The sequence below is a fragment of the Meleagris gallopavo genome, chromosome Z (genome assembly GCF_905368555.1).
Source record: "Meleagris gallopavo chromosome Z, MGAL_WU_HG_1.1, whole genome shotgun sequence".
Classification (NCBI taxonomy): domain Eukaryota; kingdom Metazoa; phylum Chordata; class Aves; order Galliformes; family Phasianidae; genus Meleagris; species Meleagris gallopavo.
Window position 1 is genome coordinate 68,361,520 of NC_139435.1, and position 23,942 is coordinate 68,385,461.

The 23,942-nt window shown below is 36.9% G+C and overlaps 1 protein-coding gene across 12 annotated transcripts in view; it reads right to left on the reverse strand.

The window, feature by feature from the left end:
* Nucleotides 1-23,942, reverse strand: part of LINGO2 (leucine rich repeat and Ig domain containing 2) — a 498,204-nt gene that overhangs the window by 96,306 nt on the left and 377,956 nt on the right. The window lies entirely within an intron of this gene.

Below are 23,942 nucleotides of genomic sequence, written 5' to 3' on the forward strand. Positions count from 1 at the left end.
AAAAGAATGGGCCTAAGTTGAATCTAATTAATTTAATTAGTTGAACAAATAGAAAGAAAAGGTAATTAGCACCACTCCACTAGTAACATGCTTGACACAGAGCAATTAGCCTTTCTGAGAAATATTGTGGAGCACTGCAGTTATACAGCTCTGCAGCTTTTAAACTGCGCAGTGGAGTTGGGGGTGCAGAACATACATGGTTTCTAAAGAGGACACAAACGAAATGGAGGGAGAGACTGTACTGGAAGTGGAAAGATGCATTTGTTCTTCAAAGATGCTTCTAAAACATATAAAGTATGACCTGAACAAAGGTCCAGAGATCTGCTTCTATACGTATTGGAATCTGGCTCTCTAATCAGTTTTCTAACACTGGCATTTTGCTGTAGCAAAAGCCCCTCTTTCTTTTTTTTTTTTTATTTCCCCCAGAACAGAACAGTGCTTTGATCGCATTGTTAATGCCTTCTGTGACTTCTACAAAATCAGGGTAGCAATAATACTGCCAAATTCTCCTCAGACCAACTTTCAATAGAAAAACAGCCTTAAATAAAAATTGAGTGCAGGCCAAGCAACAGAGGAGAGAAATGCCAATCTGTAAATATAGTGTCTCTTTTTCTCAGATGTTCAGAGCATTCTCTGGCATTGGGGCCTATTTATAAGTGTAAAGCTTAAGACTGAATAGATATTGGTTTACTGTTATGAGAGAATGCTACATTGCTTCCATTTATTATGCCTTTGAGTCTCATAATGAATTTTTACCTGTATTAAATCCTTGTGCTTTTGTAATGAAATACATGCACTTGTGCCCTAATGAGCACTCAAACATAATTTATAATCAAACATTATGAATCTGCAATTGCTATGTTCCCCATTGCCACAAAGAACTGCTCCCAGTCTACGACACAAGTTTATTTCTGGTGGATCAGTCTGAGTGGTGGCCCACTGAGTAAATCTTCCTCTAAAAAAGATTTACCAGACCTCTTTTCAGATGGAAACAAAGCTAGGCCCAAATCATCTCTCTTACCTGGGGGAGTCCCGGGAGCTCATTCCCATTCTCATATTCACTTACACAGCTGTGGCAAGTCATGGATGCCTACTGCATTTGAATGGAAACAGAAAAGGTGTTCTGTCACCTTCGTGGGGTGATATGCCACCACTAACGCACAAATTACCACAGTTATTCTGTGAGCAACCCCACTGAAATAAATGTTTCAGCTAGATCAGAGTAAAGACAGCTGAAGCTAGGCCTCTATGTGGTGCCAAATATAGCTTTATGTTATGAAAAAGAAATGCAAAGGATATTGCCTGGAGCTGAAGTACATGTAGTTAGCTGGCTCATCTTCCCTAGAGCCCAGCTGAAGTTCGAGTGTTTGTTTTTAAATAAGATCCTTATATTACAACGAAGAGGACTGAAGCCCTGAATGCAGATGAATGTTGACACCAGATGAAGGACAAAAGAAATAATGATTGTATGATGGTTCTAAATGGTCTCTGCAATAATTAATTTTGTTTATGAGATAACCCATGTAGGTATTCCACTGTGTGGCACTGACAGCAAGGAAGAGCTTCTCATTGATTTCAGCAGTACCGTGATTCACAACAACAGAGGGGAAATTGCTTATAGCTACAGTTTCCCCATTTGTAACAGTGCAAATTAAGTGCACTGAAAAAAGAAGTGCAAAAATGGAACTTCAAACAGCACAACTGCTGAATTAGGCAGACGTGTCACAAAGTGTGGATGGCTAAGGATAATCAAGTATCTCTTCACTGAAGATCACCATACCTAATTATCTAAATTTATACCACATATTTTATCTATTATCACAAAACATGTCTTTCTCAAAAAGATTTAAGATCTCTAAGTTATTTTTTTCCTTTTTCTGCATAAAAACTTCAGATAGATAATGCTTTTGGTTTTCTGAATGCCATACATTCCCTCGAATTTGTTTTATCCCAAGCTAAGTTTCTTTATGCCATATATTCAAAATTCCTTCAGTATTAGCTCCACTGACAGAAATCAAAACCCCTCATAAATTACAATGTACACAGCTGTGGAATACTACAGAAAGAAATCCTGTGAAGTAGAAAAAGCCAGTTAACGAAGTTATACAAGTATGTATGAATGAATAAGGACTCTTAGAGATAACTGGTCAGATTCTTATGTAATTATTTTATGTATGTGGAAAGAATACATCTTTGTGAAATAAAAGAGGACTTAATACCTTTGCGAATTGCTGTGTTCTCTCTTTTTTCTTCTTGTGTACATAACAACATATAGTGAATATATAACCAATGGGTATTTTCAAATAGTATCAGTGAATCTAAATGCTTCAAGCAGTGACAGGAACATATTTGTTCCAAAGAGTGAATCCAAAATGACACAGCTAATAAGCATGTCCTTGAAGGACTTGGGCTGCATTTATGCATATGTAATTCAGTTACAACAGATTCATTAAGGAAAGGCTGAGATGTCCATATTACCTGAAGCCTATTTAAAGAGAACATCTGTTCTGCTAAATGAGGAGCATATTTGAACTGAAAATGAGCAAGAGATCTTTCCCTTTGCACACAGAAGGAGGAGAAGGAGGAAGGATTTAAGACAAAACTAAGTACCAATATCTGCTACACGATCTTTTGTAAGAGAACGATACGGAAAACCACGTTTTCTGAATTGCACAGACTATGTCATGTATTTGTAAGTATGTATAATCATTACACAACTCATATCTACAGAAGGAAAACCTAGTACTTTTCTCATGCTGTCCACTTCCAATGCCTTCTGAGACCTCTTGATGATCCATACCTGCTCATTTGTTTGATGGTGCAATTACTTTAGCATTCTTTCACTTATTTATGTCAACAATGTGGATTATACATCATTGGGAAGAAAAGACAAAGCTTTCAACCAGACATTGTGCAGCTTTCTACGGTATTACTGAGAAGGATCTCCCCAAACTTCTGGTGCCTAATTTGCAGTAAAAAGCAATTGTAGAACAATTTTACCTCTGCTTAACTCTCCTTCTGAGGCCAATAGCTTAAGTCCACACAGTTATAGCATAAACATACTTGCCAAATATACTTCCCTATATGGAATGGTTTAATACTGACCACTAGCAATATATACGTGCAGTAAGATCTGATCAGAAAAGTCCAGGCTGGAGAGAGTATCTCTGTGGCTCTTTGGATCAAGTTAATTACTCACAGAATCACAGAATCACAGAATCACAGAATGGCAAGGGTTGGAACGGACCTCAAGGATCATGAATCTCCAACCCCCCTGCCATAGGCAGGGCCGCCAACCTCCCCATTTAATACTGGACCAGGCTGCCCAGGGCCCCATCCAACCTGGCCTTGAACACCTCCAGGTACGGGGCATCCACAACCTCTCTGAGCAGCCTATTCCAGCACCTCATCACTCTCTCTGTAAAGAATTTCCCCCTGACATCCAACCTAAATCTTCCCTCCCACAACTTAAAACCATTTTCCCCTGTCCCTTTCAAAGAGTTGATTCCCCTCCTGTTTGTAGGCTCTCTTTAGTTATTGAAAGGCTGCAATGAAGTCACTCCACAGCCTTCTTTTCTCCAGGCTGAACAAGACCAGCTCCCTCAGCCTGTCTTCATAGGGCAGGTGCTGCAGTCCCCTGATCATCTTCATGGAAGCACGTGCAGTGCAGTACTCATGCAGTACTCCTAAGCATGGCTTTCTTATATTAATCCAGAATTAACTAGTACGCAGTTTATGGTGGGAGTGGTTATGCTCTGATTTTGCATTTTGTGCTACATTTTTAGAGTAAAGAACAAACAAAGCAACCTATATCTTTCAGTATTACACACTGCTGAAATTTTCAGCCTCTTCCCTTCCACACACACAGCCAGCAAATTGCCTAGGGAGGGCTAACCTTGAGAAAAACTCATGTTATACCTTGTCCATTGCAATTCATTTCATAAAGTTGAGGCAGGTGTAAGATATCCCACTGCTTTCCTCTTCAGCTCTAATGAGACTGCGGATGAATCTCTCTCGCTTTCCTGCCTATAATCATTGATATCATGATATGTACCAGAGTTCAGATTTTTAATTAAAAATAAAGTCCTGAGAAGCAGGACAAGCACTCTCTGTATGTGAAAAATTATTGCTTGATTATAAGGTTTTAATCATGTTGAGTCTACCTGAAACATGACAAGGAAACGCAACAATGCCAGCACACATACTTCGTATTTCTTCCTCATTAAAATTATAAACACTATACAAATTAAGCATGAGATATAGGTTTAACAGTGCAAGGGATAAAAATAATTGCAAGCTGGCAGCAGCTCATCACGAGGAGCCTGAGTACCTGCTGTTACATGTTCAAGATTTCCCTAAACACCATCTCCCATTCATTAGGCACTTAGACCTATATGTGAAAGTAAACAGTGTGCAAGGATAGTGTATCCATCTTACAGGTAAAGTGGAATAAATAAATGAACTATTTGGTCATTATACTTGAAATAAAGAACAAAAAAATATATATATTTCAAAAAGGATGTGAATTAAGTTTATGAATTCAATCCAAAATGAAGGCCATGCAAAATCATGCTTTGCCTATTTTATTTTATGATTCATCATGCATTAAATATAAGGACACTGTCCTAAAAATAAATGATGTATAATGTACGATGAATTGAAAAGTGAAATCTGTATTTACTGGCCATCAGCCACTATCGTGTGTCTGGTAAATAAGATAAACCCACAAATAAAGTATCCAAATATGCAGTCCTTTCTTCTTATCAGATTAACTGCTCATCGTTCTCCAGCAGCTCCGAATACATATTGCAAAGAGACAACTGTGTTTTCATGACTGCTAGTCCACCTCATTACTCACTGCTAAACTCAATTAGAGAAGACAAACTTAATGCATTCTAAACATTATTTAGCAATGAATTTTAAATAAAAAAAGATAATACGTATAGAAGTGCACTGATTGTTATTAGAAGAAGTTGCTGTGATTTTGTCAGATTTCTTGACTCTTGACCAATTTGGTTCCCTTCTTTGCTCTCACCCCAGTAACTTAAATTCTAAAATTCGAGTACGAAAAGCAATAAAGTCTTCATCTTAATTGACAACTTAGAACAAAACTGAGACTCCCAATTATTTTTGAGCAATCTTACCTTTTTTTTTTTTAATTTATTTTACTATTGTTTTATTTTCTAAAGGCTATCTTCCCATTTGAAAATACTTATTTCTTTACTTTTACTTATTTATTACTCCTGAAGAACAGGGAGACAACATCACTGTTCTGTTAAAACAGAGGAAAAGATCCCAGAGGAAAAGCTAACTGCATTAATTGAAATTGGTCTCCCCTTCTAACTTGCTACTTCTTTGTCTGTGGAGATTATTGATCAGGAACCTCAGAACAGTACCATTTAATCATTTTTTACTCTCAAGATATAGACATTATAAAAATTATTATACTATTATGCATACAACTGCAAGGGTAAAAAACAATGGAAAACTGCAAAAAATATATATATATCTATTGTTTCATGGATTGAAAAGCACAGCAGACTTTTGTTAAGAAAGCTGCAAAATGCATAAGTATACACAGAGAAAATATTTCCATCAGGCACATGGAGATGAATGCCTCAGCCCCTTGCTAAGCAGGCAACTGAACATTCCTCATTTGGGAAGCTCTCCCTGTATTCTCAGCTGAGATTCTGATCACTCTGCAGTTCCCCTCTTGAAAGACCATTTTTGCCTGTTATCTGCATTGTATTCTTCTGAAGTTCACTCACTTTCCAACTGGCATCTCACGCCTCCAACATAACTCCTACATCAAAAAGCTCTTAGCACTAGCCTCACCAATTGCCATGGTCTCACCCTTTTGCAAAAAGCAAAGCATTTTCACCCCTGCTCAGTAACTCCTTTCCTCTCTTTATCCTGTGTTACTGATGCTCAAAGGAGTTTTAAATGTAAGGACTTCAAAATGCCATGAGAGAGAAAGGAAAACTTCTGTAGAAGCAGTCTTCTGAAGTATATGTTCTTTGTTTCAAGTCAAGCATTTAGAAAGACACAGAAGTGGTTTTTGGAAGACTGCACTGGTATAAAAAAATAATAACAAAGGAAAAACCTTGGCATTAGTTGATGCTGTATTAGCAGTGCTCTGAAAGAGTGAATCCAGAGGAAGCATGGAAAACAAAACTGAAGCGAAAAGCAAGCTAGCAGCCATTTACGTATACGAACTCAGAGGTTTACTCAGAATCACAGGAAAATTATAAAGCTTTTAAAAACATTCTGATTGCAGTATGCATCTTGGAATTGCCAGGACCAGATTTTAGCGTATTTGAATTCTAAGTAATACATTAATCTTGACTTATCAAACATTTCAGTGAAGGTGGTCCCACATGAGGGAAGGAACTGGACTCGATGGTCCCTGTGGATCTCTTCCACCTTGGGATATTCTATTATTCAGTAATTCCAAGATACTTCAAACTAAACAATGGCAGAATAGGACCCCAAGTTACAAAAACAGGTTTTAAGTCCTCATCTTGACAATATTTCAGAGGAGAAGAAATTGTAATGAAGGATTGATAGATAATAGAGGAAATTATTCATTTAGAAATAGTGATATAAATAAAAAAGCTGGCTAAGTTAATTTAATTCTGAATGCCAACAAAGTCTCAGCTCTGTCTCTTTACCATTCAACAGACCATAAAGAAGCAGCACTTGGGGGGGAGGTTATGCTACACAGTCTGCACAATCAGAGGTTAAGGCAGCAGCACATGCCTTCTGCAGCCTGCAGTGCAGTGTGCTCCTGGGCCACTGGAGACAGCAGTGTAGATGACAGACCATGCATCACAACCATGCCCCTTAACTCTGGAGGCTTCAGCCTGACTCAGACCTATTTACACACAGATTTCAGTGCTATATTTTGTCATGAATTCAAATCTTTGCCTACTACATTTTGTTAGAAAACATACTGGCAATCAAGACTCCTTTATGTCAGACCTCTTCTGTTCCTTTATAAAGGGTCTGTGCAAAGGATGTAAATGGACCAAACCAATTGCACATACATACCTTGAAAGATAAATAAAAAACAATTTTTTTTTCTTTCTGTGAAACTAAGGTGTATATTGCAGTATTAATCATACAGTTTATAAAGTGCAGTCCAGTTTCAGAAACTGAAACTGGGAAGAGGATGAAACACAAGTTACATAGGATATAATTCTTCCTTCAAAAGCTTTACAACTATATATGAACAGGAAAAGAACAAACATGGCTACACAAAGAGCCATTAAGATATTTTAGAAAACTGCTGTGAAGAGCTCAGGTTTGTAGAAATTCCACTCTGAGTTTGTAAAATAAAACAGCAGAAAGGAAGGTTGGTCCCACCTCTTTTATAAACTGAAAGACAAAATATAACCCCGTATTAGACCTGATTGGTGGTTGAGAAAGGTATAAGAAAAACTTTGTAAAATTCCATGCAATATTTGTAAAATCTTTCCAAAAGCCTTCCGGATATGCACTGTATATTTATACCTTCTATATGTGAATTGCTTTGGAAATTTAGAATTTTGTGTATTTTGGTCTATTTATTCTTGCAATTATAACTGTTTTTTTTCCCATCATCTCTGCTTTTCTCACAACTGTTGTCAGTGCTAGTTAAGCTTTTCTATGTAGAAAAACTCAGCAGTGCTACCTAAACTTAGACTTTTCCTCTCTGATAAATGAGCTCAGTGCTGATTATTTTACATGTATTCTATTATTCTCTCCTAGGAACCATAAATCAACAAAAGCAGTTATTTTCTCTGGGCGCTGTTCTTTGAGCAATGAGAAAGAAATCTTCAGTAATACCTTTATTTTTTATAGAGATAAGTGAAATTAATTTTGAAATTTGGAGATCTGCACAGGAAGTTATCTCAATACAGACATCACTAAAAGCACTAAGAAAAATAGCACTTACTTAGCAGAAAGTGATGTAGACTTGCAGGACGAGAATTATGACAAGCAAGCAAGAGTTTACTGACAAATAGCTTTACACAATGCATTTCATGAGGAACTTTAAATAAAGCACAATATAAGGTTCATAGAACAAAAATGATATTACAAATTTCACTTTTGAATCAATGAGGACCTGAATATACTTTCAAAGAAATTTATTAAGGCATTTCATATACTCCCAATTTCAACATGGATTTCATCTTTTTCTTTCATTGAACACTGAACATTGAACACATTGAACAAAGAGAACTCAAACTGTCTACAATAAGCTCTCTGATGCTGTCTCTGTTTAAAAAAATCTGAACACGACTTCAGTTTTAACTTTGACATATAACTAACTGTGTGGTATATGGTATGTTCCAACTGATTTTAATTGCTTTCTTATTTTTAAGTTTTCTTGCACTAGAACTGGTAAATGACTATATTATTTATTACTGCATGTATATATTTAATCAACATAATAAGTCTTCTAAACAAATGATTTCACGGTGCGGTGTTGCTTCACATCAATTTGACACTGTGATTGGAAATACGAATGAGCTGGGTAGCTCTACATTTAAAAACATGCTTCTTTTGCAGCATCTGAACATCAGCGCTATGTAAGCCAGAAAATAAGCAGTGAGGAGCTGGGCTTTCAGTCACCACAAGGATAAGAACAACACAGAGACAGTGCCCGCAAGTTTACCATTTTATGGATCACTCAAGTTAGTTAATATACTATGTGTTTCATGTTACTGATGGGAGGTCATTCATCATGGCACTTACTCCATTTCCAAAATATTTTTAACATTTCCAAATGATCAGTGAAAAGTAAGTTGGCCATGTCCCTTTCATAGCCAATGCTCTTCCCTAGAAGATGTAGGATCAAGACAGAGCTGAGGCAAGCAATAAAAATCAGCAAGGATTGTCACAAAGTCTAGAAAACAGAACTATCAAAAATGCCTCAAAGAACACTAGAAGGGATAAAAGTAATTAAAGTTTCTTGCTGTAGAATCATAACATAGTACCTCCTACTGAGAGGTTAGTTCTACATGTATTTAATCTCTCTGTGTCTGTCCTATATTGCTGCACAGAAAGATAACAAACTTATATTATCAAGGACTGCATGTTTTAGGATGTAAGATATCCTATTTATTCTGCAGCAGCTACCAAATAAACCAATTAAACTGGATTCATTTAGTAGGAAAGACAGTTGTCAGGGAATGTAGTTCTTTTGGATTGGAATTATTGTGATTAGGTGGACTTTTATACCTGCCTCTGTAGGTTCTGTAGGCATACAGCGGAGAAAATGTTTGATTTTTGAAAGTTATGTAACCTCATCTACTAAAAACTCTAGTTTAACTTGTTAGAACATAATAGCTAGGGCATAATATATGATTTTTTTTAACTAACAGGTACAAAACAAATGGTGTGTCTGTTTCCAGAACATTCAGTTATCTATGGCAGCCTTCCCACTAGATGTTGTGAGTAATAAAAGGTGCATACTGTTTCAAACCACAACTGGAGAAATATATTGAAAATAATTCTTTAGGGGTTACTAACAAATTAGCTCTATCTGCAACTCATGACCTCATGTGAAGGGTTGTGACAGCTTGGGATGCAGTGATCATGAGATAGTGGAATTCAAGATCTTGAGTGGAAGAAACAAAACAAAGCAACAAGGATTGCTGCTTTGGACTTCAGGAAAGCTGACTTGGACCATTTCAAAGACCTACTTGGAGGTATCACATGGGCTAGAGTGTTAGAAGATAAGGGGCCCATGAGAGCTAGTTGGCACTTCAATATCACCTTTTCTGAGTTCAAAATTGGTGCATTGCTAAGAATAAGAAACTGGGGAAAGGTGGCAAGAGGCCAACATAGACGAGCAAGGAACACATGGATAAACTAAAAGGAAAGAAAAAGTTTCATGAAATGTGAAAAAAGGACTTGTCCACCTGGCAAGAGTATAGGAATGTTGTTATGTTAGGGTCTATAGAGATACAGCGAGGAAGGCTGAGGCCCTCTTGGAATTAAACCTTGCAAAGGAGGTATAGGATAACAAGAAAGGGTTTTTTTAAGTATGTCAACAGTAAAAGGAAGACTAGGGAAAACGTAGGTCCCCTCCTAAATAAGGTCGGTGTCTTGGTAACAGGGGACACTGAGAAGGATGAGATTCTGAAGCCTTCTTTGATTCAGTCTAAAACACTAAGACAAGCTCTTGGGAATCCCATACCCTGGAGAGAGAGAGCCTGTGTAAAGGAAGACCTTCCGTTGGATGAGGAGGATCTGGACAGATAGCACGTAGCCAAAATCAACACACACAAATCCATGGGCCCCGATAGGAAGCACCCACGTGTACTGAAAAAACTGACAGAGGTGATTGCTGAACCACTCTTTATCATCTTCAAAAGGTCTTGGCAAATGAGAGAGGTGCCTGAAGACTGGAGGACACCAATGTCCCTCCAGTCTTCAAAAAGAGCAAGAAGGAGGATCTCCTGTATGAGGAAAGACTGAGTAATATGGGCCTGTTCAGCCTGGGGAAAAGAAGACTAAGAGTGGACCTATTAATTGTTTATAAATATATAAAGAGAGGTAAGAAGCAAATGGATGAGGCCAGGCTCTTCTCAGTGGTGTGTAGCAGAGGACAAGGAGTAATGGCCTAAAAGTTGTTCACAGGAAATTCCGTACTAACATGTGGAAGAATTTCTTTACAGTAAGGACAATGGAGCACTGAAACAGCATGCCCAGAGGTTGTGGAGTCTCCTTCTATGGAGATATTCAAGACCCAGCTGGACACATACCTGTGTGACCTATTGTAGAGAACCTGCTTTAGCAGGGGGGTTGGATTTCTTGAGGTCCCTTCCATCCCCTGCAACTCTGTGATTCAGTGATTCTGAAATGGCAGTTGTTTGGAGGCTGGGCCAATATTCAGGAGAAGTACTGTGTATATTTGATTTGAGCTTATATTGTTCTTCAGGCACTGTTTTTTGGCCATTACTGGGGAATGGATACTGGAGAGATAGAAGGATATTCAACCTGACCTTGCACATCTGTTCTTACATCCTCAAGTCTGTTTTAATTATTATCTTTTCTACAGTGCAATTCTGTTCTTTCTTTATTCTGCACAAGATGAAGGCAAACAAAATATGCCTATAGAGATGACTAACAAATTGTAGTATTCATACATTATAGTTGCAGTTTCAATAATTTTAGGGTTTTTCTTTTTCTTTCACCCCATCTGTAGAGTAGATAAGCCTTAAATTTTGGATCAGAACAGTTTTTTCTTTTCCTGCTTTTCTTTTCTTCCAAATATAATACAAGAAAACAAAATCAAACTTATCTTGAGTTGAGAGAATGTAGAAGTTACAGTGTATGCAAGTTAATGAAAAGAGAGACAGAATAGGAAATAACTGTCCCCTGCAATTTTTCTAACAGTGGAACTGTATATTGAGAGATAAAAGAAATAATTACTTGAGGAACAGCTACTCAGAAAGCATTTTTAATGATGTATGGGTGTGTCATTAATTCCAACCACAGTCAGAATTAATGTTCTCATGGAAAATGGCTATATTTAAAGGGAATTCATGATTTTTATGGTTTTTTTTTTTTTTTTCCTGCAGTAGGCATCAAATGAGATGAAAATTAAGAGCAGATATTGAAGACTGAGGAGTTTTAGAGGGAGCCAAAGAACTATTTCTCAATGGCTTACATTGTCCCAGTACGTCACATTATTGGCTAGTATGAAGATCCACTGATCTGCCTGACTTTCAGTCAAAAATGGTGCTTCTCAGTATTGACCTGGGTTGTTGCACAGCAGTAAGAGGCATTAAGTTTCCCCTTTCTGTTACAGCAGAAATTTGTTTCTTCAAAAAACTTGTTCTTCATACCTTCACATACATGGGTAAAAGATTTCAATAGGTTCAGCATGCATGGCTTTGTTTCATTCAACCCCATCTTTTCTTTTTACAGTATTTTGGCCATATTGGAAATATGGCCAATTTTGGTCTTTGACCTTATTGATTATGCAAATGCTGTACAGCTACAAATAGTGCACTTGAAAGTGGATAGGCAATCAGCACTTCTATTTCAATAGTGAAGAGTCTGCCATTGCTTAGAAACAGTCTGCAAAGCGTAATGTTGACACTGAGTTCACCCCAGTGGCAAGGAAATTTTCTCAGAGACAGGGTAGCCTAACAGACAGGGTAGTTTGAGGTTTGTATTATGCCATAGGGAGCCAAACATTAAATTAAGAGAAGACAGGAGCTTGTTGTTGTATAGAGCAACCCTCTCCTGAAAATTTATGTGACAAGAGGCACAATTACTGCTTTACTAGCCATAAAAAAGCCATTCAGTAAAGAATTAATATATGTGTATTTAAATAATTTAATAGACTATCTGAGACAATGTCATCTGTACACTTGGGTAAAATGTACAAATCTGGGGAGCTCATGGGGAACCATCTCTGGGTGTGCAAAACAAAGCCAGTTGATAAGTAATCTTGGAAGAACAACTGTATGTAAATCTAATATTTCTGAGAACATTCAAAGTCTTAGCATAAACGTACAGGTTATAAGAAATATAAGAAATATAAGATTGTTTCAGCTTCCTCAACAGTGCATTCTGTGTTCTGTTCAGAGATAGCTTGCAATCATGCTTTTTGTTTTCTCATAAGGTAATTCAAAAAGCAGCTAGTGCTGGCATGCCGTCAGTGAGATCTTACTGTGGTAGAAAGGAAACTCTAAATAGTTTTCTCTTCCCTGAAGAGTCAGAATTTCCCACAACACAAGCAATATATTCAGTTTGATGCCATGCCAGTCCCAGAGGTGAACTCTTTATTTGTTCTAACTGGTTTTGGGTTTTTCAAATGAAATGTTGTATTTCAAGAGCCTGGCAATCATTTTAAAGCTACACAGTTCTCACAAGATAGACTGCAAGTGAAAAGGCAGAGCTGAAAAAAAAAAAAAATTGAGAAGTATTTTCTGCAATTGGAGCTGGATGAATGAAGGGATACTTGAATACATGCAGATAATACTAAACCATTATAAAAGCAGCTAAAGTAATTTCTCTCTTACTTCTGTGCAAATAATTTTTCTAAGTCTCTTTAAAAAACTTCAAGGTTGTCAGTTTTTATTTTTACTGCTTTTCACATCCTTGCAAATGTAAATTTTCCAATGAAAGAGAAAATTCAGTGGACAGAGATTAAACAGAAGAAGACCTACTTCTCTGAAAAGTGCAGCTAATGGAAACGTGGCCCCCAACTGGTACATTCTTGTGGACATTCTGCCTCTCCCCTATTAGTCCTCCCTTTCATGGCCCTTCCCTACCCTACTTGCCCTACATTTGCTCCTGTAGATCTGAATATTACCGCTGAGAGGTACTCAAGCTGTGTAGCTGACCACAGCATTGTGACAAGCAAGAAAAACCTCCTTTGGACCCACACTTCAGCCTTCTCCTCCATGGGACCCAGGCCTGACTTCACTGCTTTCAACAAAAACAGTAAAAATTCGACTGCTTCCAGACATCAGCCCTCTTAAATAAGATTCCAGTTTTAATCAAATCCAAGTGACTGGAGGAATAAGGAGGAGGAAAAGCAACAAATTCTGTGTGATAACTTCTGTGGTCACATGCAGTATCAGGGACATTGACAGGTGGCATATACATCAACATGGATTGCAAGAGAGATGCATGATCTTCTTGAATGTGTTCAGACACTTCTTAAATCTATGCTGCAGTAGAACAAAAAAGCCCAGCAATGTTGAGGCTGAAAATGCTGACAATATTTTTCTTTAAAAAAATGCCTATGAAGAGCTACTATATGACATTTTTATCACAAATCCTAGATCACTGCATAAGGAACTTGATACCTGGTGCTTCACTGGTGGTCATCAGAACTGCCTCCTGCTTCATCTTTTCTGGGGCAATATACTAAAATATTTATTAAAATTTGATCTTTCAAGTCCCCAGATTGAGATTTATACCCAAATCTGTTGGTTTGAGGCCTAAGCACAGGGAAGTCCCTATTCTGTTGATCCAGCATGGACCTCTTTTCCTCCTCTGAGATAGCAGATTTTGTGGTATGCAATCATTCGTGTCACCTATTAAACATCTTCTGAGGGGACAGTTACTGCTGACGCAGTGTCTATCTGGTAAGAGGTCTCTCAACAATTGGAATAGATTGGTCTATTACAATCAAACCTTATTTCCCCTCTTTCTCTTATCAGCATAGAACACAATTATGACAAATGCTTTTTGTTTTTTTTTTTTAATCTAAATTTGGCAGTGGGCTGCACTGCCACAGTTAATTTTGAAGCCACATTTAGTTTTGTAGCCACATTTTATAAATTCTTGACACTCACCAAGACCACAAATAGACAGTGCTTTACGGAGTACAAGAATATACAACTGTTTTAACAAGAGGGCTGAATTTTCTTTTTCTTTTTTTTTTTTTTTTTTGCACTGTCAGAACAGCAAAATAATAATTAAAAACCTGTGAAGATCAGAAGACACTGTTTGTTGGAAACTATTTACAAAAGTGGAAGAAGAAAAGTTCTATATTCTTTCTTTGCCTCTTTTCTAACAGCCTCTGAGGTTACCAAAAGATCAGGATACCACTGCTTGTGCTGTAACCCTGTTTCAGAAACATCTGTATTTGACATATTTTTGACTGAATAATTTTTAGTCATCATATGTGAATGTTTGGCTACGTACCAAACTTTCCGGTATCTACATCTCCATAATATATTCAGTTTCCTCAGGGGGCTGTGAAACCCTATATTGGAGTAATGATTTACTTTGAAGATGGTTGTCAACCCAGCATGACACTGTTAATTCTCTTGAGTTTGAATAAACAACTTGAATTCCCCTGGCAAATCACATCAGTGGTTCACAGCACTGAAAAATACTCTTGACGCAGAGGTGAGGAGTTTCTGCAGTGTGAGGAGGGACACACTGCTCTTCCAAGAGCAGCTAAGCAAGCTCCATTTGACTTCTAGCAGATGTCTTTCTATTGAAATATGCTGTTTCCCAAAATTGATTTGAAATGCTATGACACTGATGCAGAAAATTTCATCCCACCAAACAAAAATTAGAAACTGACTCTGTGTTAGACTGTTATGCTTATTATATTGCGTAGTAACAGGGCAACTTCAGGTTAATGAACTCTTTAAGATAATAACAGCACAGTGCTGCAATGCTCACAGTTTACCCCAGTCTCATCATAGTTAGACAGTCTGCTATGTAACGCTCCTGGAGCTACTTCTGTATCAGTCTTCCCCATGGTCTAAATACCTTGTAGTTTTGATTCCTCCAAGGAAAGTACAAGGTGGGGGAGCAAAGAGAAGAAATAACTTAGAGCTCACACATATTTTTCTAGCTGAAATTAATAAGATGTGAGACACCATGTCTTCCTGCACATCCATGGGCCTTTTTCTACAAAATGAAGTTGAATCAAGAAACCTAATAGTCAAAGAATTGATAGGTAATAAATATAAATTCTAATAATGGACCTAAGTGTCCTTCTTACCTCCCTGTTTCTTAAGTGTACTTTAAGATACCAAGTAGAAAAGCACTTCCATTTGAGAGCTGAGAAGCCTTTACAAGGACATTGATTCTACTCATTTTTCAACCTTCTTTTGTGAGGAACTACCTTTTCCTTTCTATTTCCTGATACTGTGTTTCAACGTGGCAGGTAGTTTGCTCATTCGCTCACTTGCTTGCTCCCCCTAACCCAGTGGTAAAAAGTATCAGAGAAAACCCAAAGTAGAACTCATGGGTTGTGATAAAAAGTATCTACTAAGTCAGAAAAGGAAAGGAAAAAGTATAATAGCAATGATATATATAAACAAAATAAAGAGATGCAAAGGCAATTGCCCACCTCCCATTGACTGATGCTCAGCCAGTCCCCAAGCAGTAGATGCTCACCCACTCAGCTCCCCACCATTTTACAATTTTTTTTTTTTTTTTTTTTTTTGCATGATGTCACATAATATGGAATATCCCTTTGGCCAGCTCAGGTGAGCACTCTGATTCTTTCCCTTCCCAACTCCTTGTACCCTCTTTGCCCCCTCACTGTCAGAACAGTACAAGAACCTGAAAAACGGCAGTGTTCTCTAATCAGCACTGCTCAGCAACAGCTTAAAACATAAATGTGTTCTTCTCTTAAAGCCAAAATTGCATCATACCAGACACTATGAAGGAAAAATCAACTATGCTCCAGCTGAAAACAGGACAACTGAAGTTACAAACCAGAACTACGTAAATTCAAAGCATTTTCCAAGTTGCGCACAATAGAAACAACTATTCCATAAGATTTCACATCATCCTGGACAACAATATCAGCACTTCTCAATCTTTCAAGATCAACGTGAATTATTATCTGCTTTATTCAATATTTTCTCAGCCAATTGTTTGAAGTTATGATAACTTAAAAAGAAGCAAGGATCCACAAATGCAAATACTATCTGACCTACCACTTCTTCAGATCAAAATGTACCAAATATTTCACTCATTCTAATGAAACTCAACTTTCTAAATTTTCTTCTTCTTTACAGAGTTTGGTGTTGAGAGATCTTAGCAGACCCTCTTCAAGTTCTACAAAACTTGCAATTTCTTCTTTTTTTTTCTTTTTTTCCCTGGGGGAATAAAAAATTTTTACATCAAATACACTGATTTTTGATTGGAGAGAAAAGAAATATAGCCTTTTGAAGCTAAAGGTTACCCATGGGGGTAGACAATGGAAAGGGCACAAAGAATTCTATGCACATAAATGCCACTTTTATTTTATAATAAAAATTGAAAATCTCTTAATTCTGTACAGAATTTGGATGTCACTGCTGTATTTCATACTTTAGAAGTTTAATATAATAAAGCTTTAATATCTCATCTTCCCTCACGTTTCTTTTGATTCTTTATAATGATCACATAACTTGGTTCAAATAATTGAAAAATACCCCATTTTCTTCTCTCCTCCCTTGTGCCCCAAAGGTAAGGCTATTTAATTTGATGAAGTATTCTTGCAGTTATAAGACATTTCTATTATACCTCACAATATCCGATCAATGAAGAGTCCAAGAAAATTAAAATGTGATTATCTTACTCTCTAAGGACCAAACCTTTGAATTTTGTGAAAATCTTCCCTCTCTGTAGATTAGACTACTGCATACAATATATGTATATAGAGTGAGAAAAAATAAGGAGCATCAAAATTGCGGCATTTTCTCAGGCCTTCCTGCAACTTTGAAGTACAAAAAGATCTTGGCTTTTTTTAAAAGCAATCTCTATTGTATTTCTCACAGGGGTTTGGACACTGGGAAGGGAAATTACCACCTGCTTAGTCTATAACAAGTTAGCTCATTTAGAATTCAAGATATTCCAATTTTTTATTCCTAAATGTATGTGTTGAAATATTTCCTTTGTCTTTACCCTTAGAAGAAGCAGAATAAATCTACTCTCACTGTCCTTAACAGGCTATCAGAAGTTTGCATTGAAATAAAAAGGATCTCTAGGGGTCCAAAAAGCTGAGCCAGGAGACAAGATTCTGTTAGAATAGCAGTAGGAGACTATCAGTACTGCTGACAGAAAACTTAAATACTGTTCTATTCCTCTGGATGTTAATGGGACCTGAACATAGAATATAAATAAGTTATATCCTTTAATTGTCAGAAAACATGAGATTAATTCTTTTTCTCTCCCAAGCATAGATTATAGGCGAGACTCCACTGCTGACTACTGCTTACAGAGGGGAGCTTTGAAGCACATAAATACATAAGGCTGAAGCAGAAGCTTACAAATATCCAAAGACGGATATTCACGTTCTACTTATTGACTAGAAATAATGCAGCTGTATTTCTATTGCATTTTATTTTTTGTTGAGTTCTGATCTTGTTTTACTGAATCCTCCTAATAACTTCCCAATGTTAAAAGTTCAATTATGCATCTCTTGCTTTCGTAGGAAGCAAACAAGTAGTTTGTCCTTGTGAATTAAAATGAGGTATGGCCCCTCTTCTGACATGACTTGCTTTTCTCCCTTCCCAGATGTCTGAAATGTAAGCCTGCCTCTCTGAATTGTTGCTGGAATTACACAGTTAAAATGTTAGTAATAAAGTAGTTTTCATTGGTAAAATTGATGAAGAATTGTAATCAAGCCTCCAGCTTTATTTTCAAGTACTAAATTGAATTTTTCCTCATACCAGCTAGAAAGGTTTTGGATGTGCAATGAGCAGATTCAGCATAGAAATTATTGAGGGAGAACAAATATGAAATGCCAAGGTATCTTTTTTTTTTTTTTTTTTTTTTTTTTTACTATAATCATACGTCAGGGACAGATTATTCTTAAGTTTTAAAATAAAGATCCAATTTGAACACTAGGCAGGAGTAGTGCAGGCAAGAAAGGAGCAAAGCAGATCTACTACCATCTTCCTGCAGCAGACGAAGTGCAGCACTGATGCAGTGTCTTATATACATCTGGGTGCCTGAACAACGGAAAGTGAACTGGAGAAGTAAGGAAAAGCTGATGGACTGCGGCACTTCTTCAGTTTATGAATCTACTTCACTGACACTTGACAGTTATTAAAGTTGTCCTCCTGTTTGAGAGAGTCATTTCTCATTGCCTGTACATGTAAAAGCTTTCAAAAGAAATACAATGCACCACTTCAAGAGTTCCAGAATTGAAAGTTCTTCTTGCTTAAACCACTACTTAATATAAATTTGCCAGACAGAGCAAGAGAACAAGAATGGAGTTGCTCTGACACTTTGTATTAAAGTATCTCTCCTTTTTATTATGCTCCAGATGTTACATCTTTACATAATGACATTGGAAAACTGGCATAACTTGGTTTTCACATTTCATATTAGGTGATGTATTTATTTTTCCTTGTAAAGTACGTGCCTGATTTCACAACTTTTCTTGTCAATGCAAAGACAAAAATGTCCATCCAAAATCAGATGTGAGGCACAGAAATAAAGCATGGGGATTGACCTGAATAAGAAAATTAGTTAAGATATAATTCTGGAAAATTTGGAAGAACAGAATACACAGGTCAAATGACACTTCAGACAAATTGGATTTGTTTGATATTGATGAAAACTCACTCAATAAATATGTTTATCTTCTTCCCATCAACCCATCCTCTCACGTGATATATGTTCTTCTCTTATGTTAAGGTTCAGCTCCAAGAGAAACTTAAATGCCAAACTAGATATAAAGTGTGGCATCTAAATGATGCCAGAGTGCTGGTTGGAATAGGGAAAAAATTCAAGTTTCTACAGGCTCCCACATAGATTGTTTTGACTTGAATACAGCTGCAGTTTTCATTATTCAGAATTGCATTAACTTAGTCTAAGAACTAAATTGTTGGTGTCTGTTTGTGCCTCCTGCTAGCCTAGAAAATAGAATGTTACAGGACCTCCACTTTTTTTTTTTTTTTTTTAAATCAAATAGCTAAACAGAGCAAATTTAACATACATCAGAAAGAAAACTAATAACAACAGAAAGAAACAAACAAAAAAAATCCTGAAAAAAGCTCTCTTTAACAACTCTCTATTATTGCAGCAGTGATTTGGCTTTCTTCGTCCATGGAACATGCTGCATTAATCTCTGTTGAAAAAAAAACCAAACCTCTGAGACCCAAAAACCATTTTTTGGGGAGCTAAACTTTTATATCTGCTGCCCTGGCCTCATTCTTGTGGGTACAATCAAGTGTTGTTGTGGGTCTGTCAATTTCACTGCCACCTTCAAATTCAGCAAGATCTCTGTTTAGGGAAAGCATGTTGAAAGATACTTTGTAGCACATATCAACAGATCTGTTAAGTAAAAGTTAATCATTAGTCCACCTCAGCTAGATTCCATCACCAAGCTAAAAAGAATTTCAAGAAATGGCAACATAAATAAAAGTACTTCAAGGAATAAAAAAAAACCCACACATTATCTCTTCCATAGTATCTTTCATAAAGAACCTAACTGTCACTTTTCATTTTACAGCAAATAAAATCAGTGGGAGATTTCCATGAGCAAGCATAGGGATCCTTGATCAACTCATTCATCTTGTGCTCTCTCATTATTTAGGTGCAAACCTTGACAGCAAAAAATCAGAAGTCTATGTAGAAAATACAGGTTTTTGTGTGACAGCAGTAGCTCAGGTATGAATAACCCACAAAACAGGAGGTCACAAAGTCAGAGTGTTACCCATGTTTGTATATCTATGTCAAAGATGGCTATCAGTGCTTTCCTGAATGCTAGCAAGAGCTAAAGGACAACTAAACTATGATGTACTGCTTTAAGATCCATTTGGGTGCAAAACAGATTATGTTAGCAAATACACCAGGATGACAGCTCACTTGTTGATGGCATTCTGTGCAATATCTTGGAGACTCGGAAAAAAGGAAGTAGATTAATTCTAACCAAAGTTATCAGACTGTGGAACTGAAGGTCACAGAAGAAAATTAATAAGCAGTAAGGAAAAAAAAAAAAAGAGAAAGTAAATGCTTGCACACAAAGGCAAGGTACCAGAGAGAAAACACAACAAAATATCAGCATGGGTAAGAGCCCTTTGAATTCCAAAGATAATCCAGTTGAGACATAAACTTTAGAATTAATATCTAAAGGGAATTTGAAACACATTTACATTTCCAAATGACCTGGATATAAACTTTATTGAGCATCTTGAGGGTAACAAAGGTCACATTGCTTACAGAATCAGCACCACTGCAATTAATGCAGCCTGTTAAAGTATTACTGAAAAGAAAAAGGAGTGGCAGGGAACATTAAGCTGTTCAGTAGATTCATGGCATGTGTGAAACTGTGTCGGACCATATCTAACTACAATGAGATGCAGGGGGTTGGAAAGGAAGACAGCTGTACAGTGCCCTCAAAAGAGTATTTCAGTTGTGCTTACTTATGTCACATATTATCTGCTTCCTGATAATGTCTCTATTTATCAAAGAAAGTACTTACATGGAAGCATTAAGTAAGGAAGGTAAAGTGTAGTCTGGAGGGGTATGAAAGAAATGTAAATAAGCTGTATGTTAATTAAACATTAAAATCTAGTTTTAAAATAAAAGTGCTACATAATATTGAAACCATCCACTTAAGCATGCTCTAAGAGAGATCACAAATCTTCATTATAACTCTTTAGATAAGACTACAACACACCATCACACCATTCTGGTACTAAGGCATTCAAGGAATCCCATTACTTAAAGGAAACGTTCTTTAAATATAAACAGTTCAAATGAAAGGGTAAAAAAAAATAAATAAAAATGACTCCACTTGTGCATTGATCTCCTCTGCTGTGCTCAGTTTGTCCACAGGAAAATGTCATTATCACAAACGTGGCTCACTACATTCTGGTTTTGACAGTTTTCAAAAGTACTTTTTCAAACTACGTTTAATGACCTAAAATCCTATACATCTCTGCAATGTAGATCCAAAAAGAGCTCAAACAATACTGCAGGCAAATGTAAGCGCATCAACAAATCTGCAGATCTAGCAAAGATAAAATAAAGTGTGGGTTTCACCTTGTGATCGCTGTGAACTCTGTACCTAGAACTCTGCAGATACTTGGAGCTCATGCTTGGAAAAGCAAAGCTAAATTGAGCCTGTCTGACTCAATTCCAAGTTGAAGCAATTTTGAATCACTTTTTAAATGAGAAAAGCTTCTGATTAACTTCTCAGTGGTTTGCAGTGATCAAATTGCATCTCTTTGACAAGCTTTCTACACAGAAGCTGCAGCCCTCTACCAGACTTCCTCCTATAGGTTATTCAGGCTTGCTTAGTTGTCTGTATGCCTCAGCAGGAGCAGGACAAGCTCATCCTATGATTTTAGGGAAAAAATGAAATCTCACATACAATAGTACGAATCTCTCCTCCAGCTGCAAGAGAGAAATGTATGTTACTACCATCCTACTGTCTGCTTGGTAAAACTTTCACTCTAGCTGGACCTATCATGCTATGAGACTTTTGCACACAAGAAAATGAAACAAAGGGATAGCTTCCTGGCATGGAGGCAGCAGCTCACACATTCAGATACAGCCTTCTGCAGTGTTTGGTAACATGGCTCACGTGCTTTTGTTCCTTTCTGCCATGCTTCCTAATTTCCAGACAGAAATGTGTTTCGGAAAAAGGTAACCTTTTCCTTGCAGACAAACAAGCACAGTAAATGACCAATAATATATCATTACTCAGTACTGAGGTTTGCAAAATTGTATTGCCTTATAGCAACAAATTCAAGCATATAGAATAATTTCATGGTAACAATTGTGCTAATAATCACTTAGAAGTATAATGAGTGTGGAGCATCTATGTCAGAATGTCTATGCATACATTTTCACCTTTGCTCTATGATTAGGATATTCAGGTACACTGAGCATCAGGCAAGAATGTAATAGGGTTATACAAAGCAAACTGTCAGGAGAAGTTCTCTACATACTACAGAAATCTCCAGTTCAGAAGACATTGCATGCACTAGGATGCTAAATTGCCATGTGGGCTGAATGCATAAATGTCAACATCATTACAGAACTATCTATTAGCTCCCTGGTAGTTAAAATAAAAACTGTGGACTAAAGCAGAATTACTTTTTAAAATCATAGATTTTGTTTAGTAACAGGTTTTAATTCTGAATCTTATTATTTTTAAAAACATTTCTGAGTCTAGACATTTCAAAAACTATTGAGGAGCTTCGAAATAAACTCATTACTTAGAAATAGAAGTAGCTCTCCTTCTGAAGAGGAAAAAAGCCAGACTATTCATTGCAAAATACGTGAGGCTAAATGTCTGGTGTTTACCAGCAGGGATTGAGGTTTTTTGTTTCTTTTTTTTTTTTTTTTTTTTTTTCCAATTAGTATCTTAGTTTAGAACTAGGTAAGTTGATATTATCTAAGAGTACAGCAGAGGTGGACATTGGAGAAGTAAGTCCAGTGCACTCATCTAGAGACATATTCTGTAATTCACATAGAATCATAGAATGGCCTGAGTTGAAAAGGACCATAACAATTAAATAGTTTCAACCCCCCTGTTATTGCAGGGTCGCCAACCTGCCAGACCAGGCTGCCCAGAGCCACATCCAGCCTGGGCTTGAATGCTTCCAGGAATGGGGCATCCACAACCTCCTTGGGCAACCTGTTCCAGTGTGTCACCACCTCTGTGTGAAAAACTTCCTCCTAATATCCAACCTAAAACTCTCCTGTCTTAATTTAAAACCATTCCACCTAGTCCTGTCACTGTCTACCCTTGTAAACAGCTGTTCCCCCTCCTGTTTACATTATCCCTTCGTGTATTGGAAGACCACAATGAGATCTCTCTGGAGCTTCCTCTTTTCCAAGGTAAACAAGCCCAGTTCCATGCAGTTTACAGTTCTCTACCTAACTTTGTGGTATTTTTCATCTTAGGAGTCTAAGGTCAAATCCTAGCTTGTACAGTTCACCTCTTAGAATGGTGAAAAAACAAGGATAAGCAAAAGAAGCTGCCCACTGGAGGGACTGGAAGTTATATATTCAGTTCTGGTATACATGGTATATGCTGCATGAAATCATGTTTCCTACTGCAGCAAAGTGAAAGCTGAAAAAGACTGCTAACCACCTGTAATTCAGCAAGTAGGATAGACCACTGTAAAACCAGACTGACTATAGATACTTCAGTGAATTTACTTATATTAGTATAAACCACTTCTGAAATCACTGAGGAATGATGTGAATGAAATCTAAGTTGAACTCAGGACATTACATCAATTTCTTTAGTCTAGCCATGTGGAAAACTTTTCAAAAACTGATTTTAAAGGTAATGAATTTTTGAAAAACACTTTCAAAAGTCAGTTAACTGAATGTAACTAATTATCAAACACACTGTCTAGAAATTCAGACAACAGAACTTTTGCACAGGTTCACAACTCATCAATTATTCCTATAACTGTCAAAAGTAATTTTAAATTATAAATTGAATGAATTGCTAAGCATATGAAATATTAGCAGTTAATAGCTTTAGAGCACTACACAGC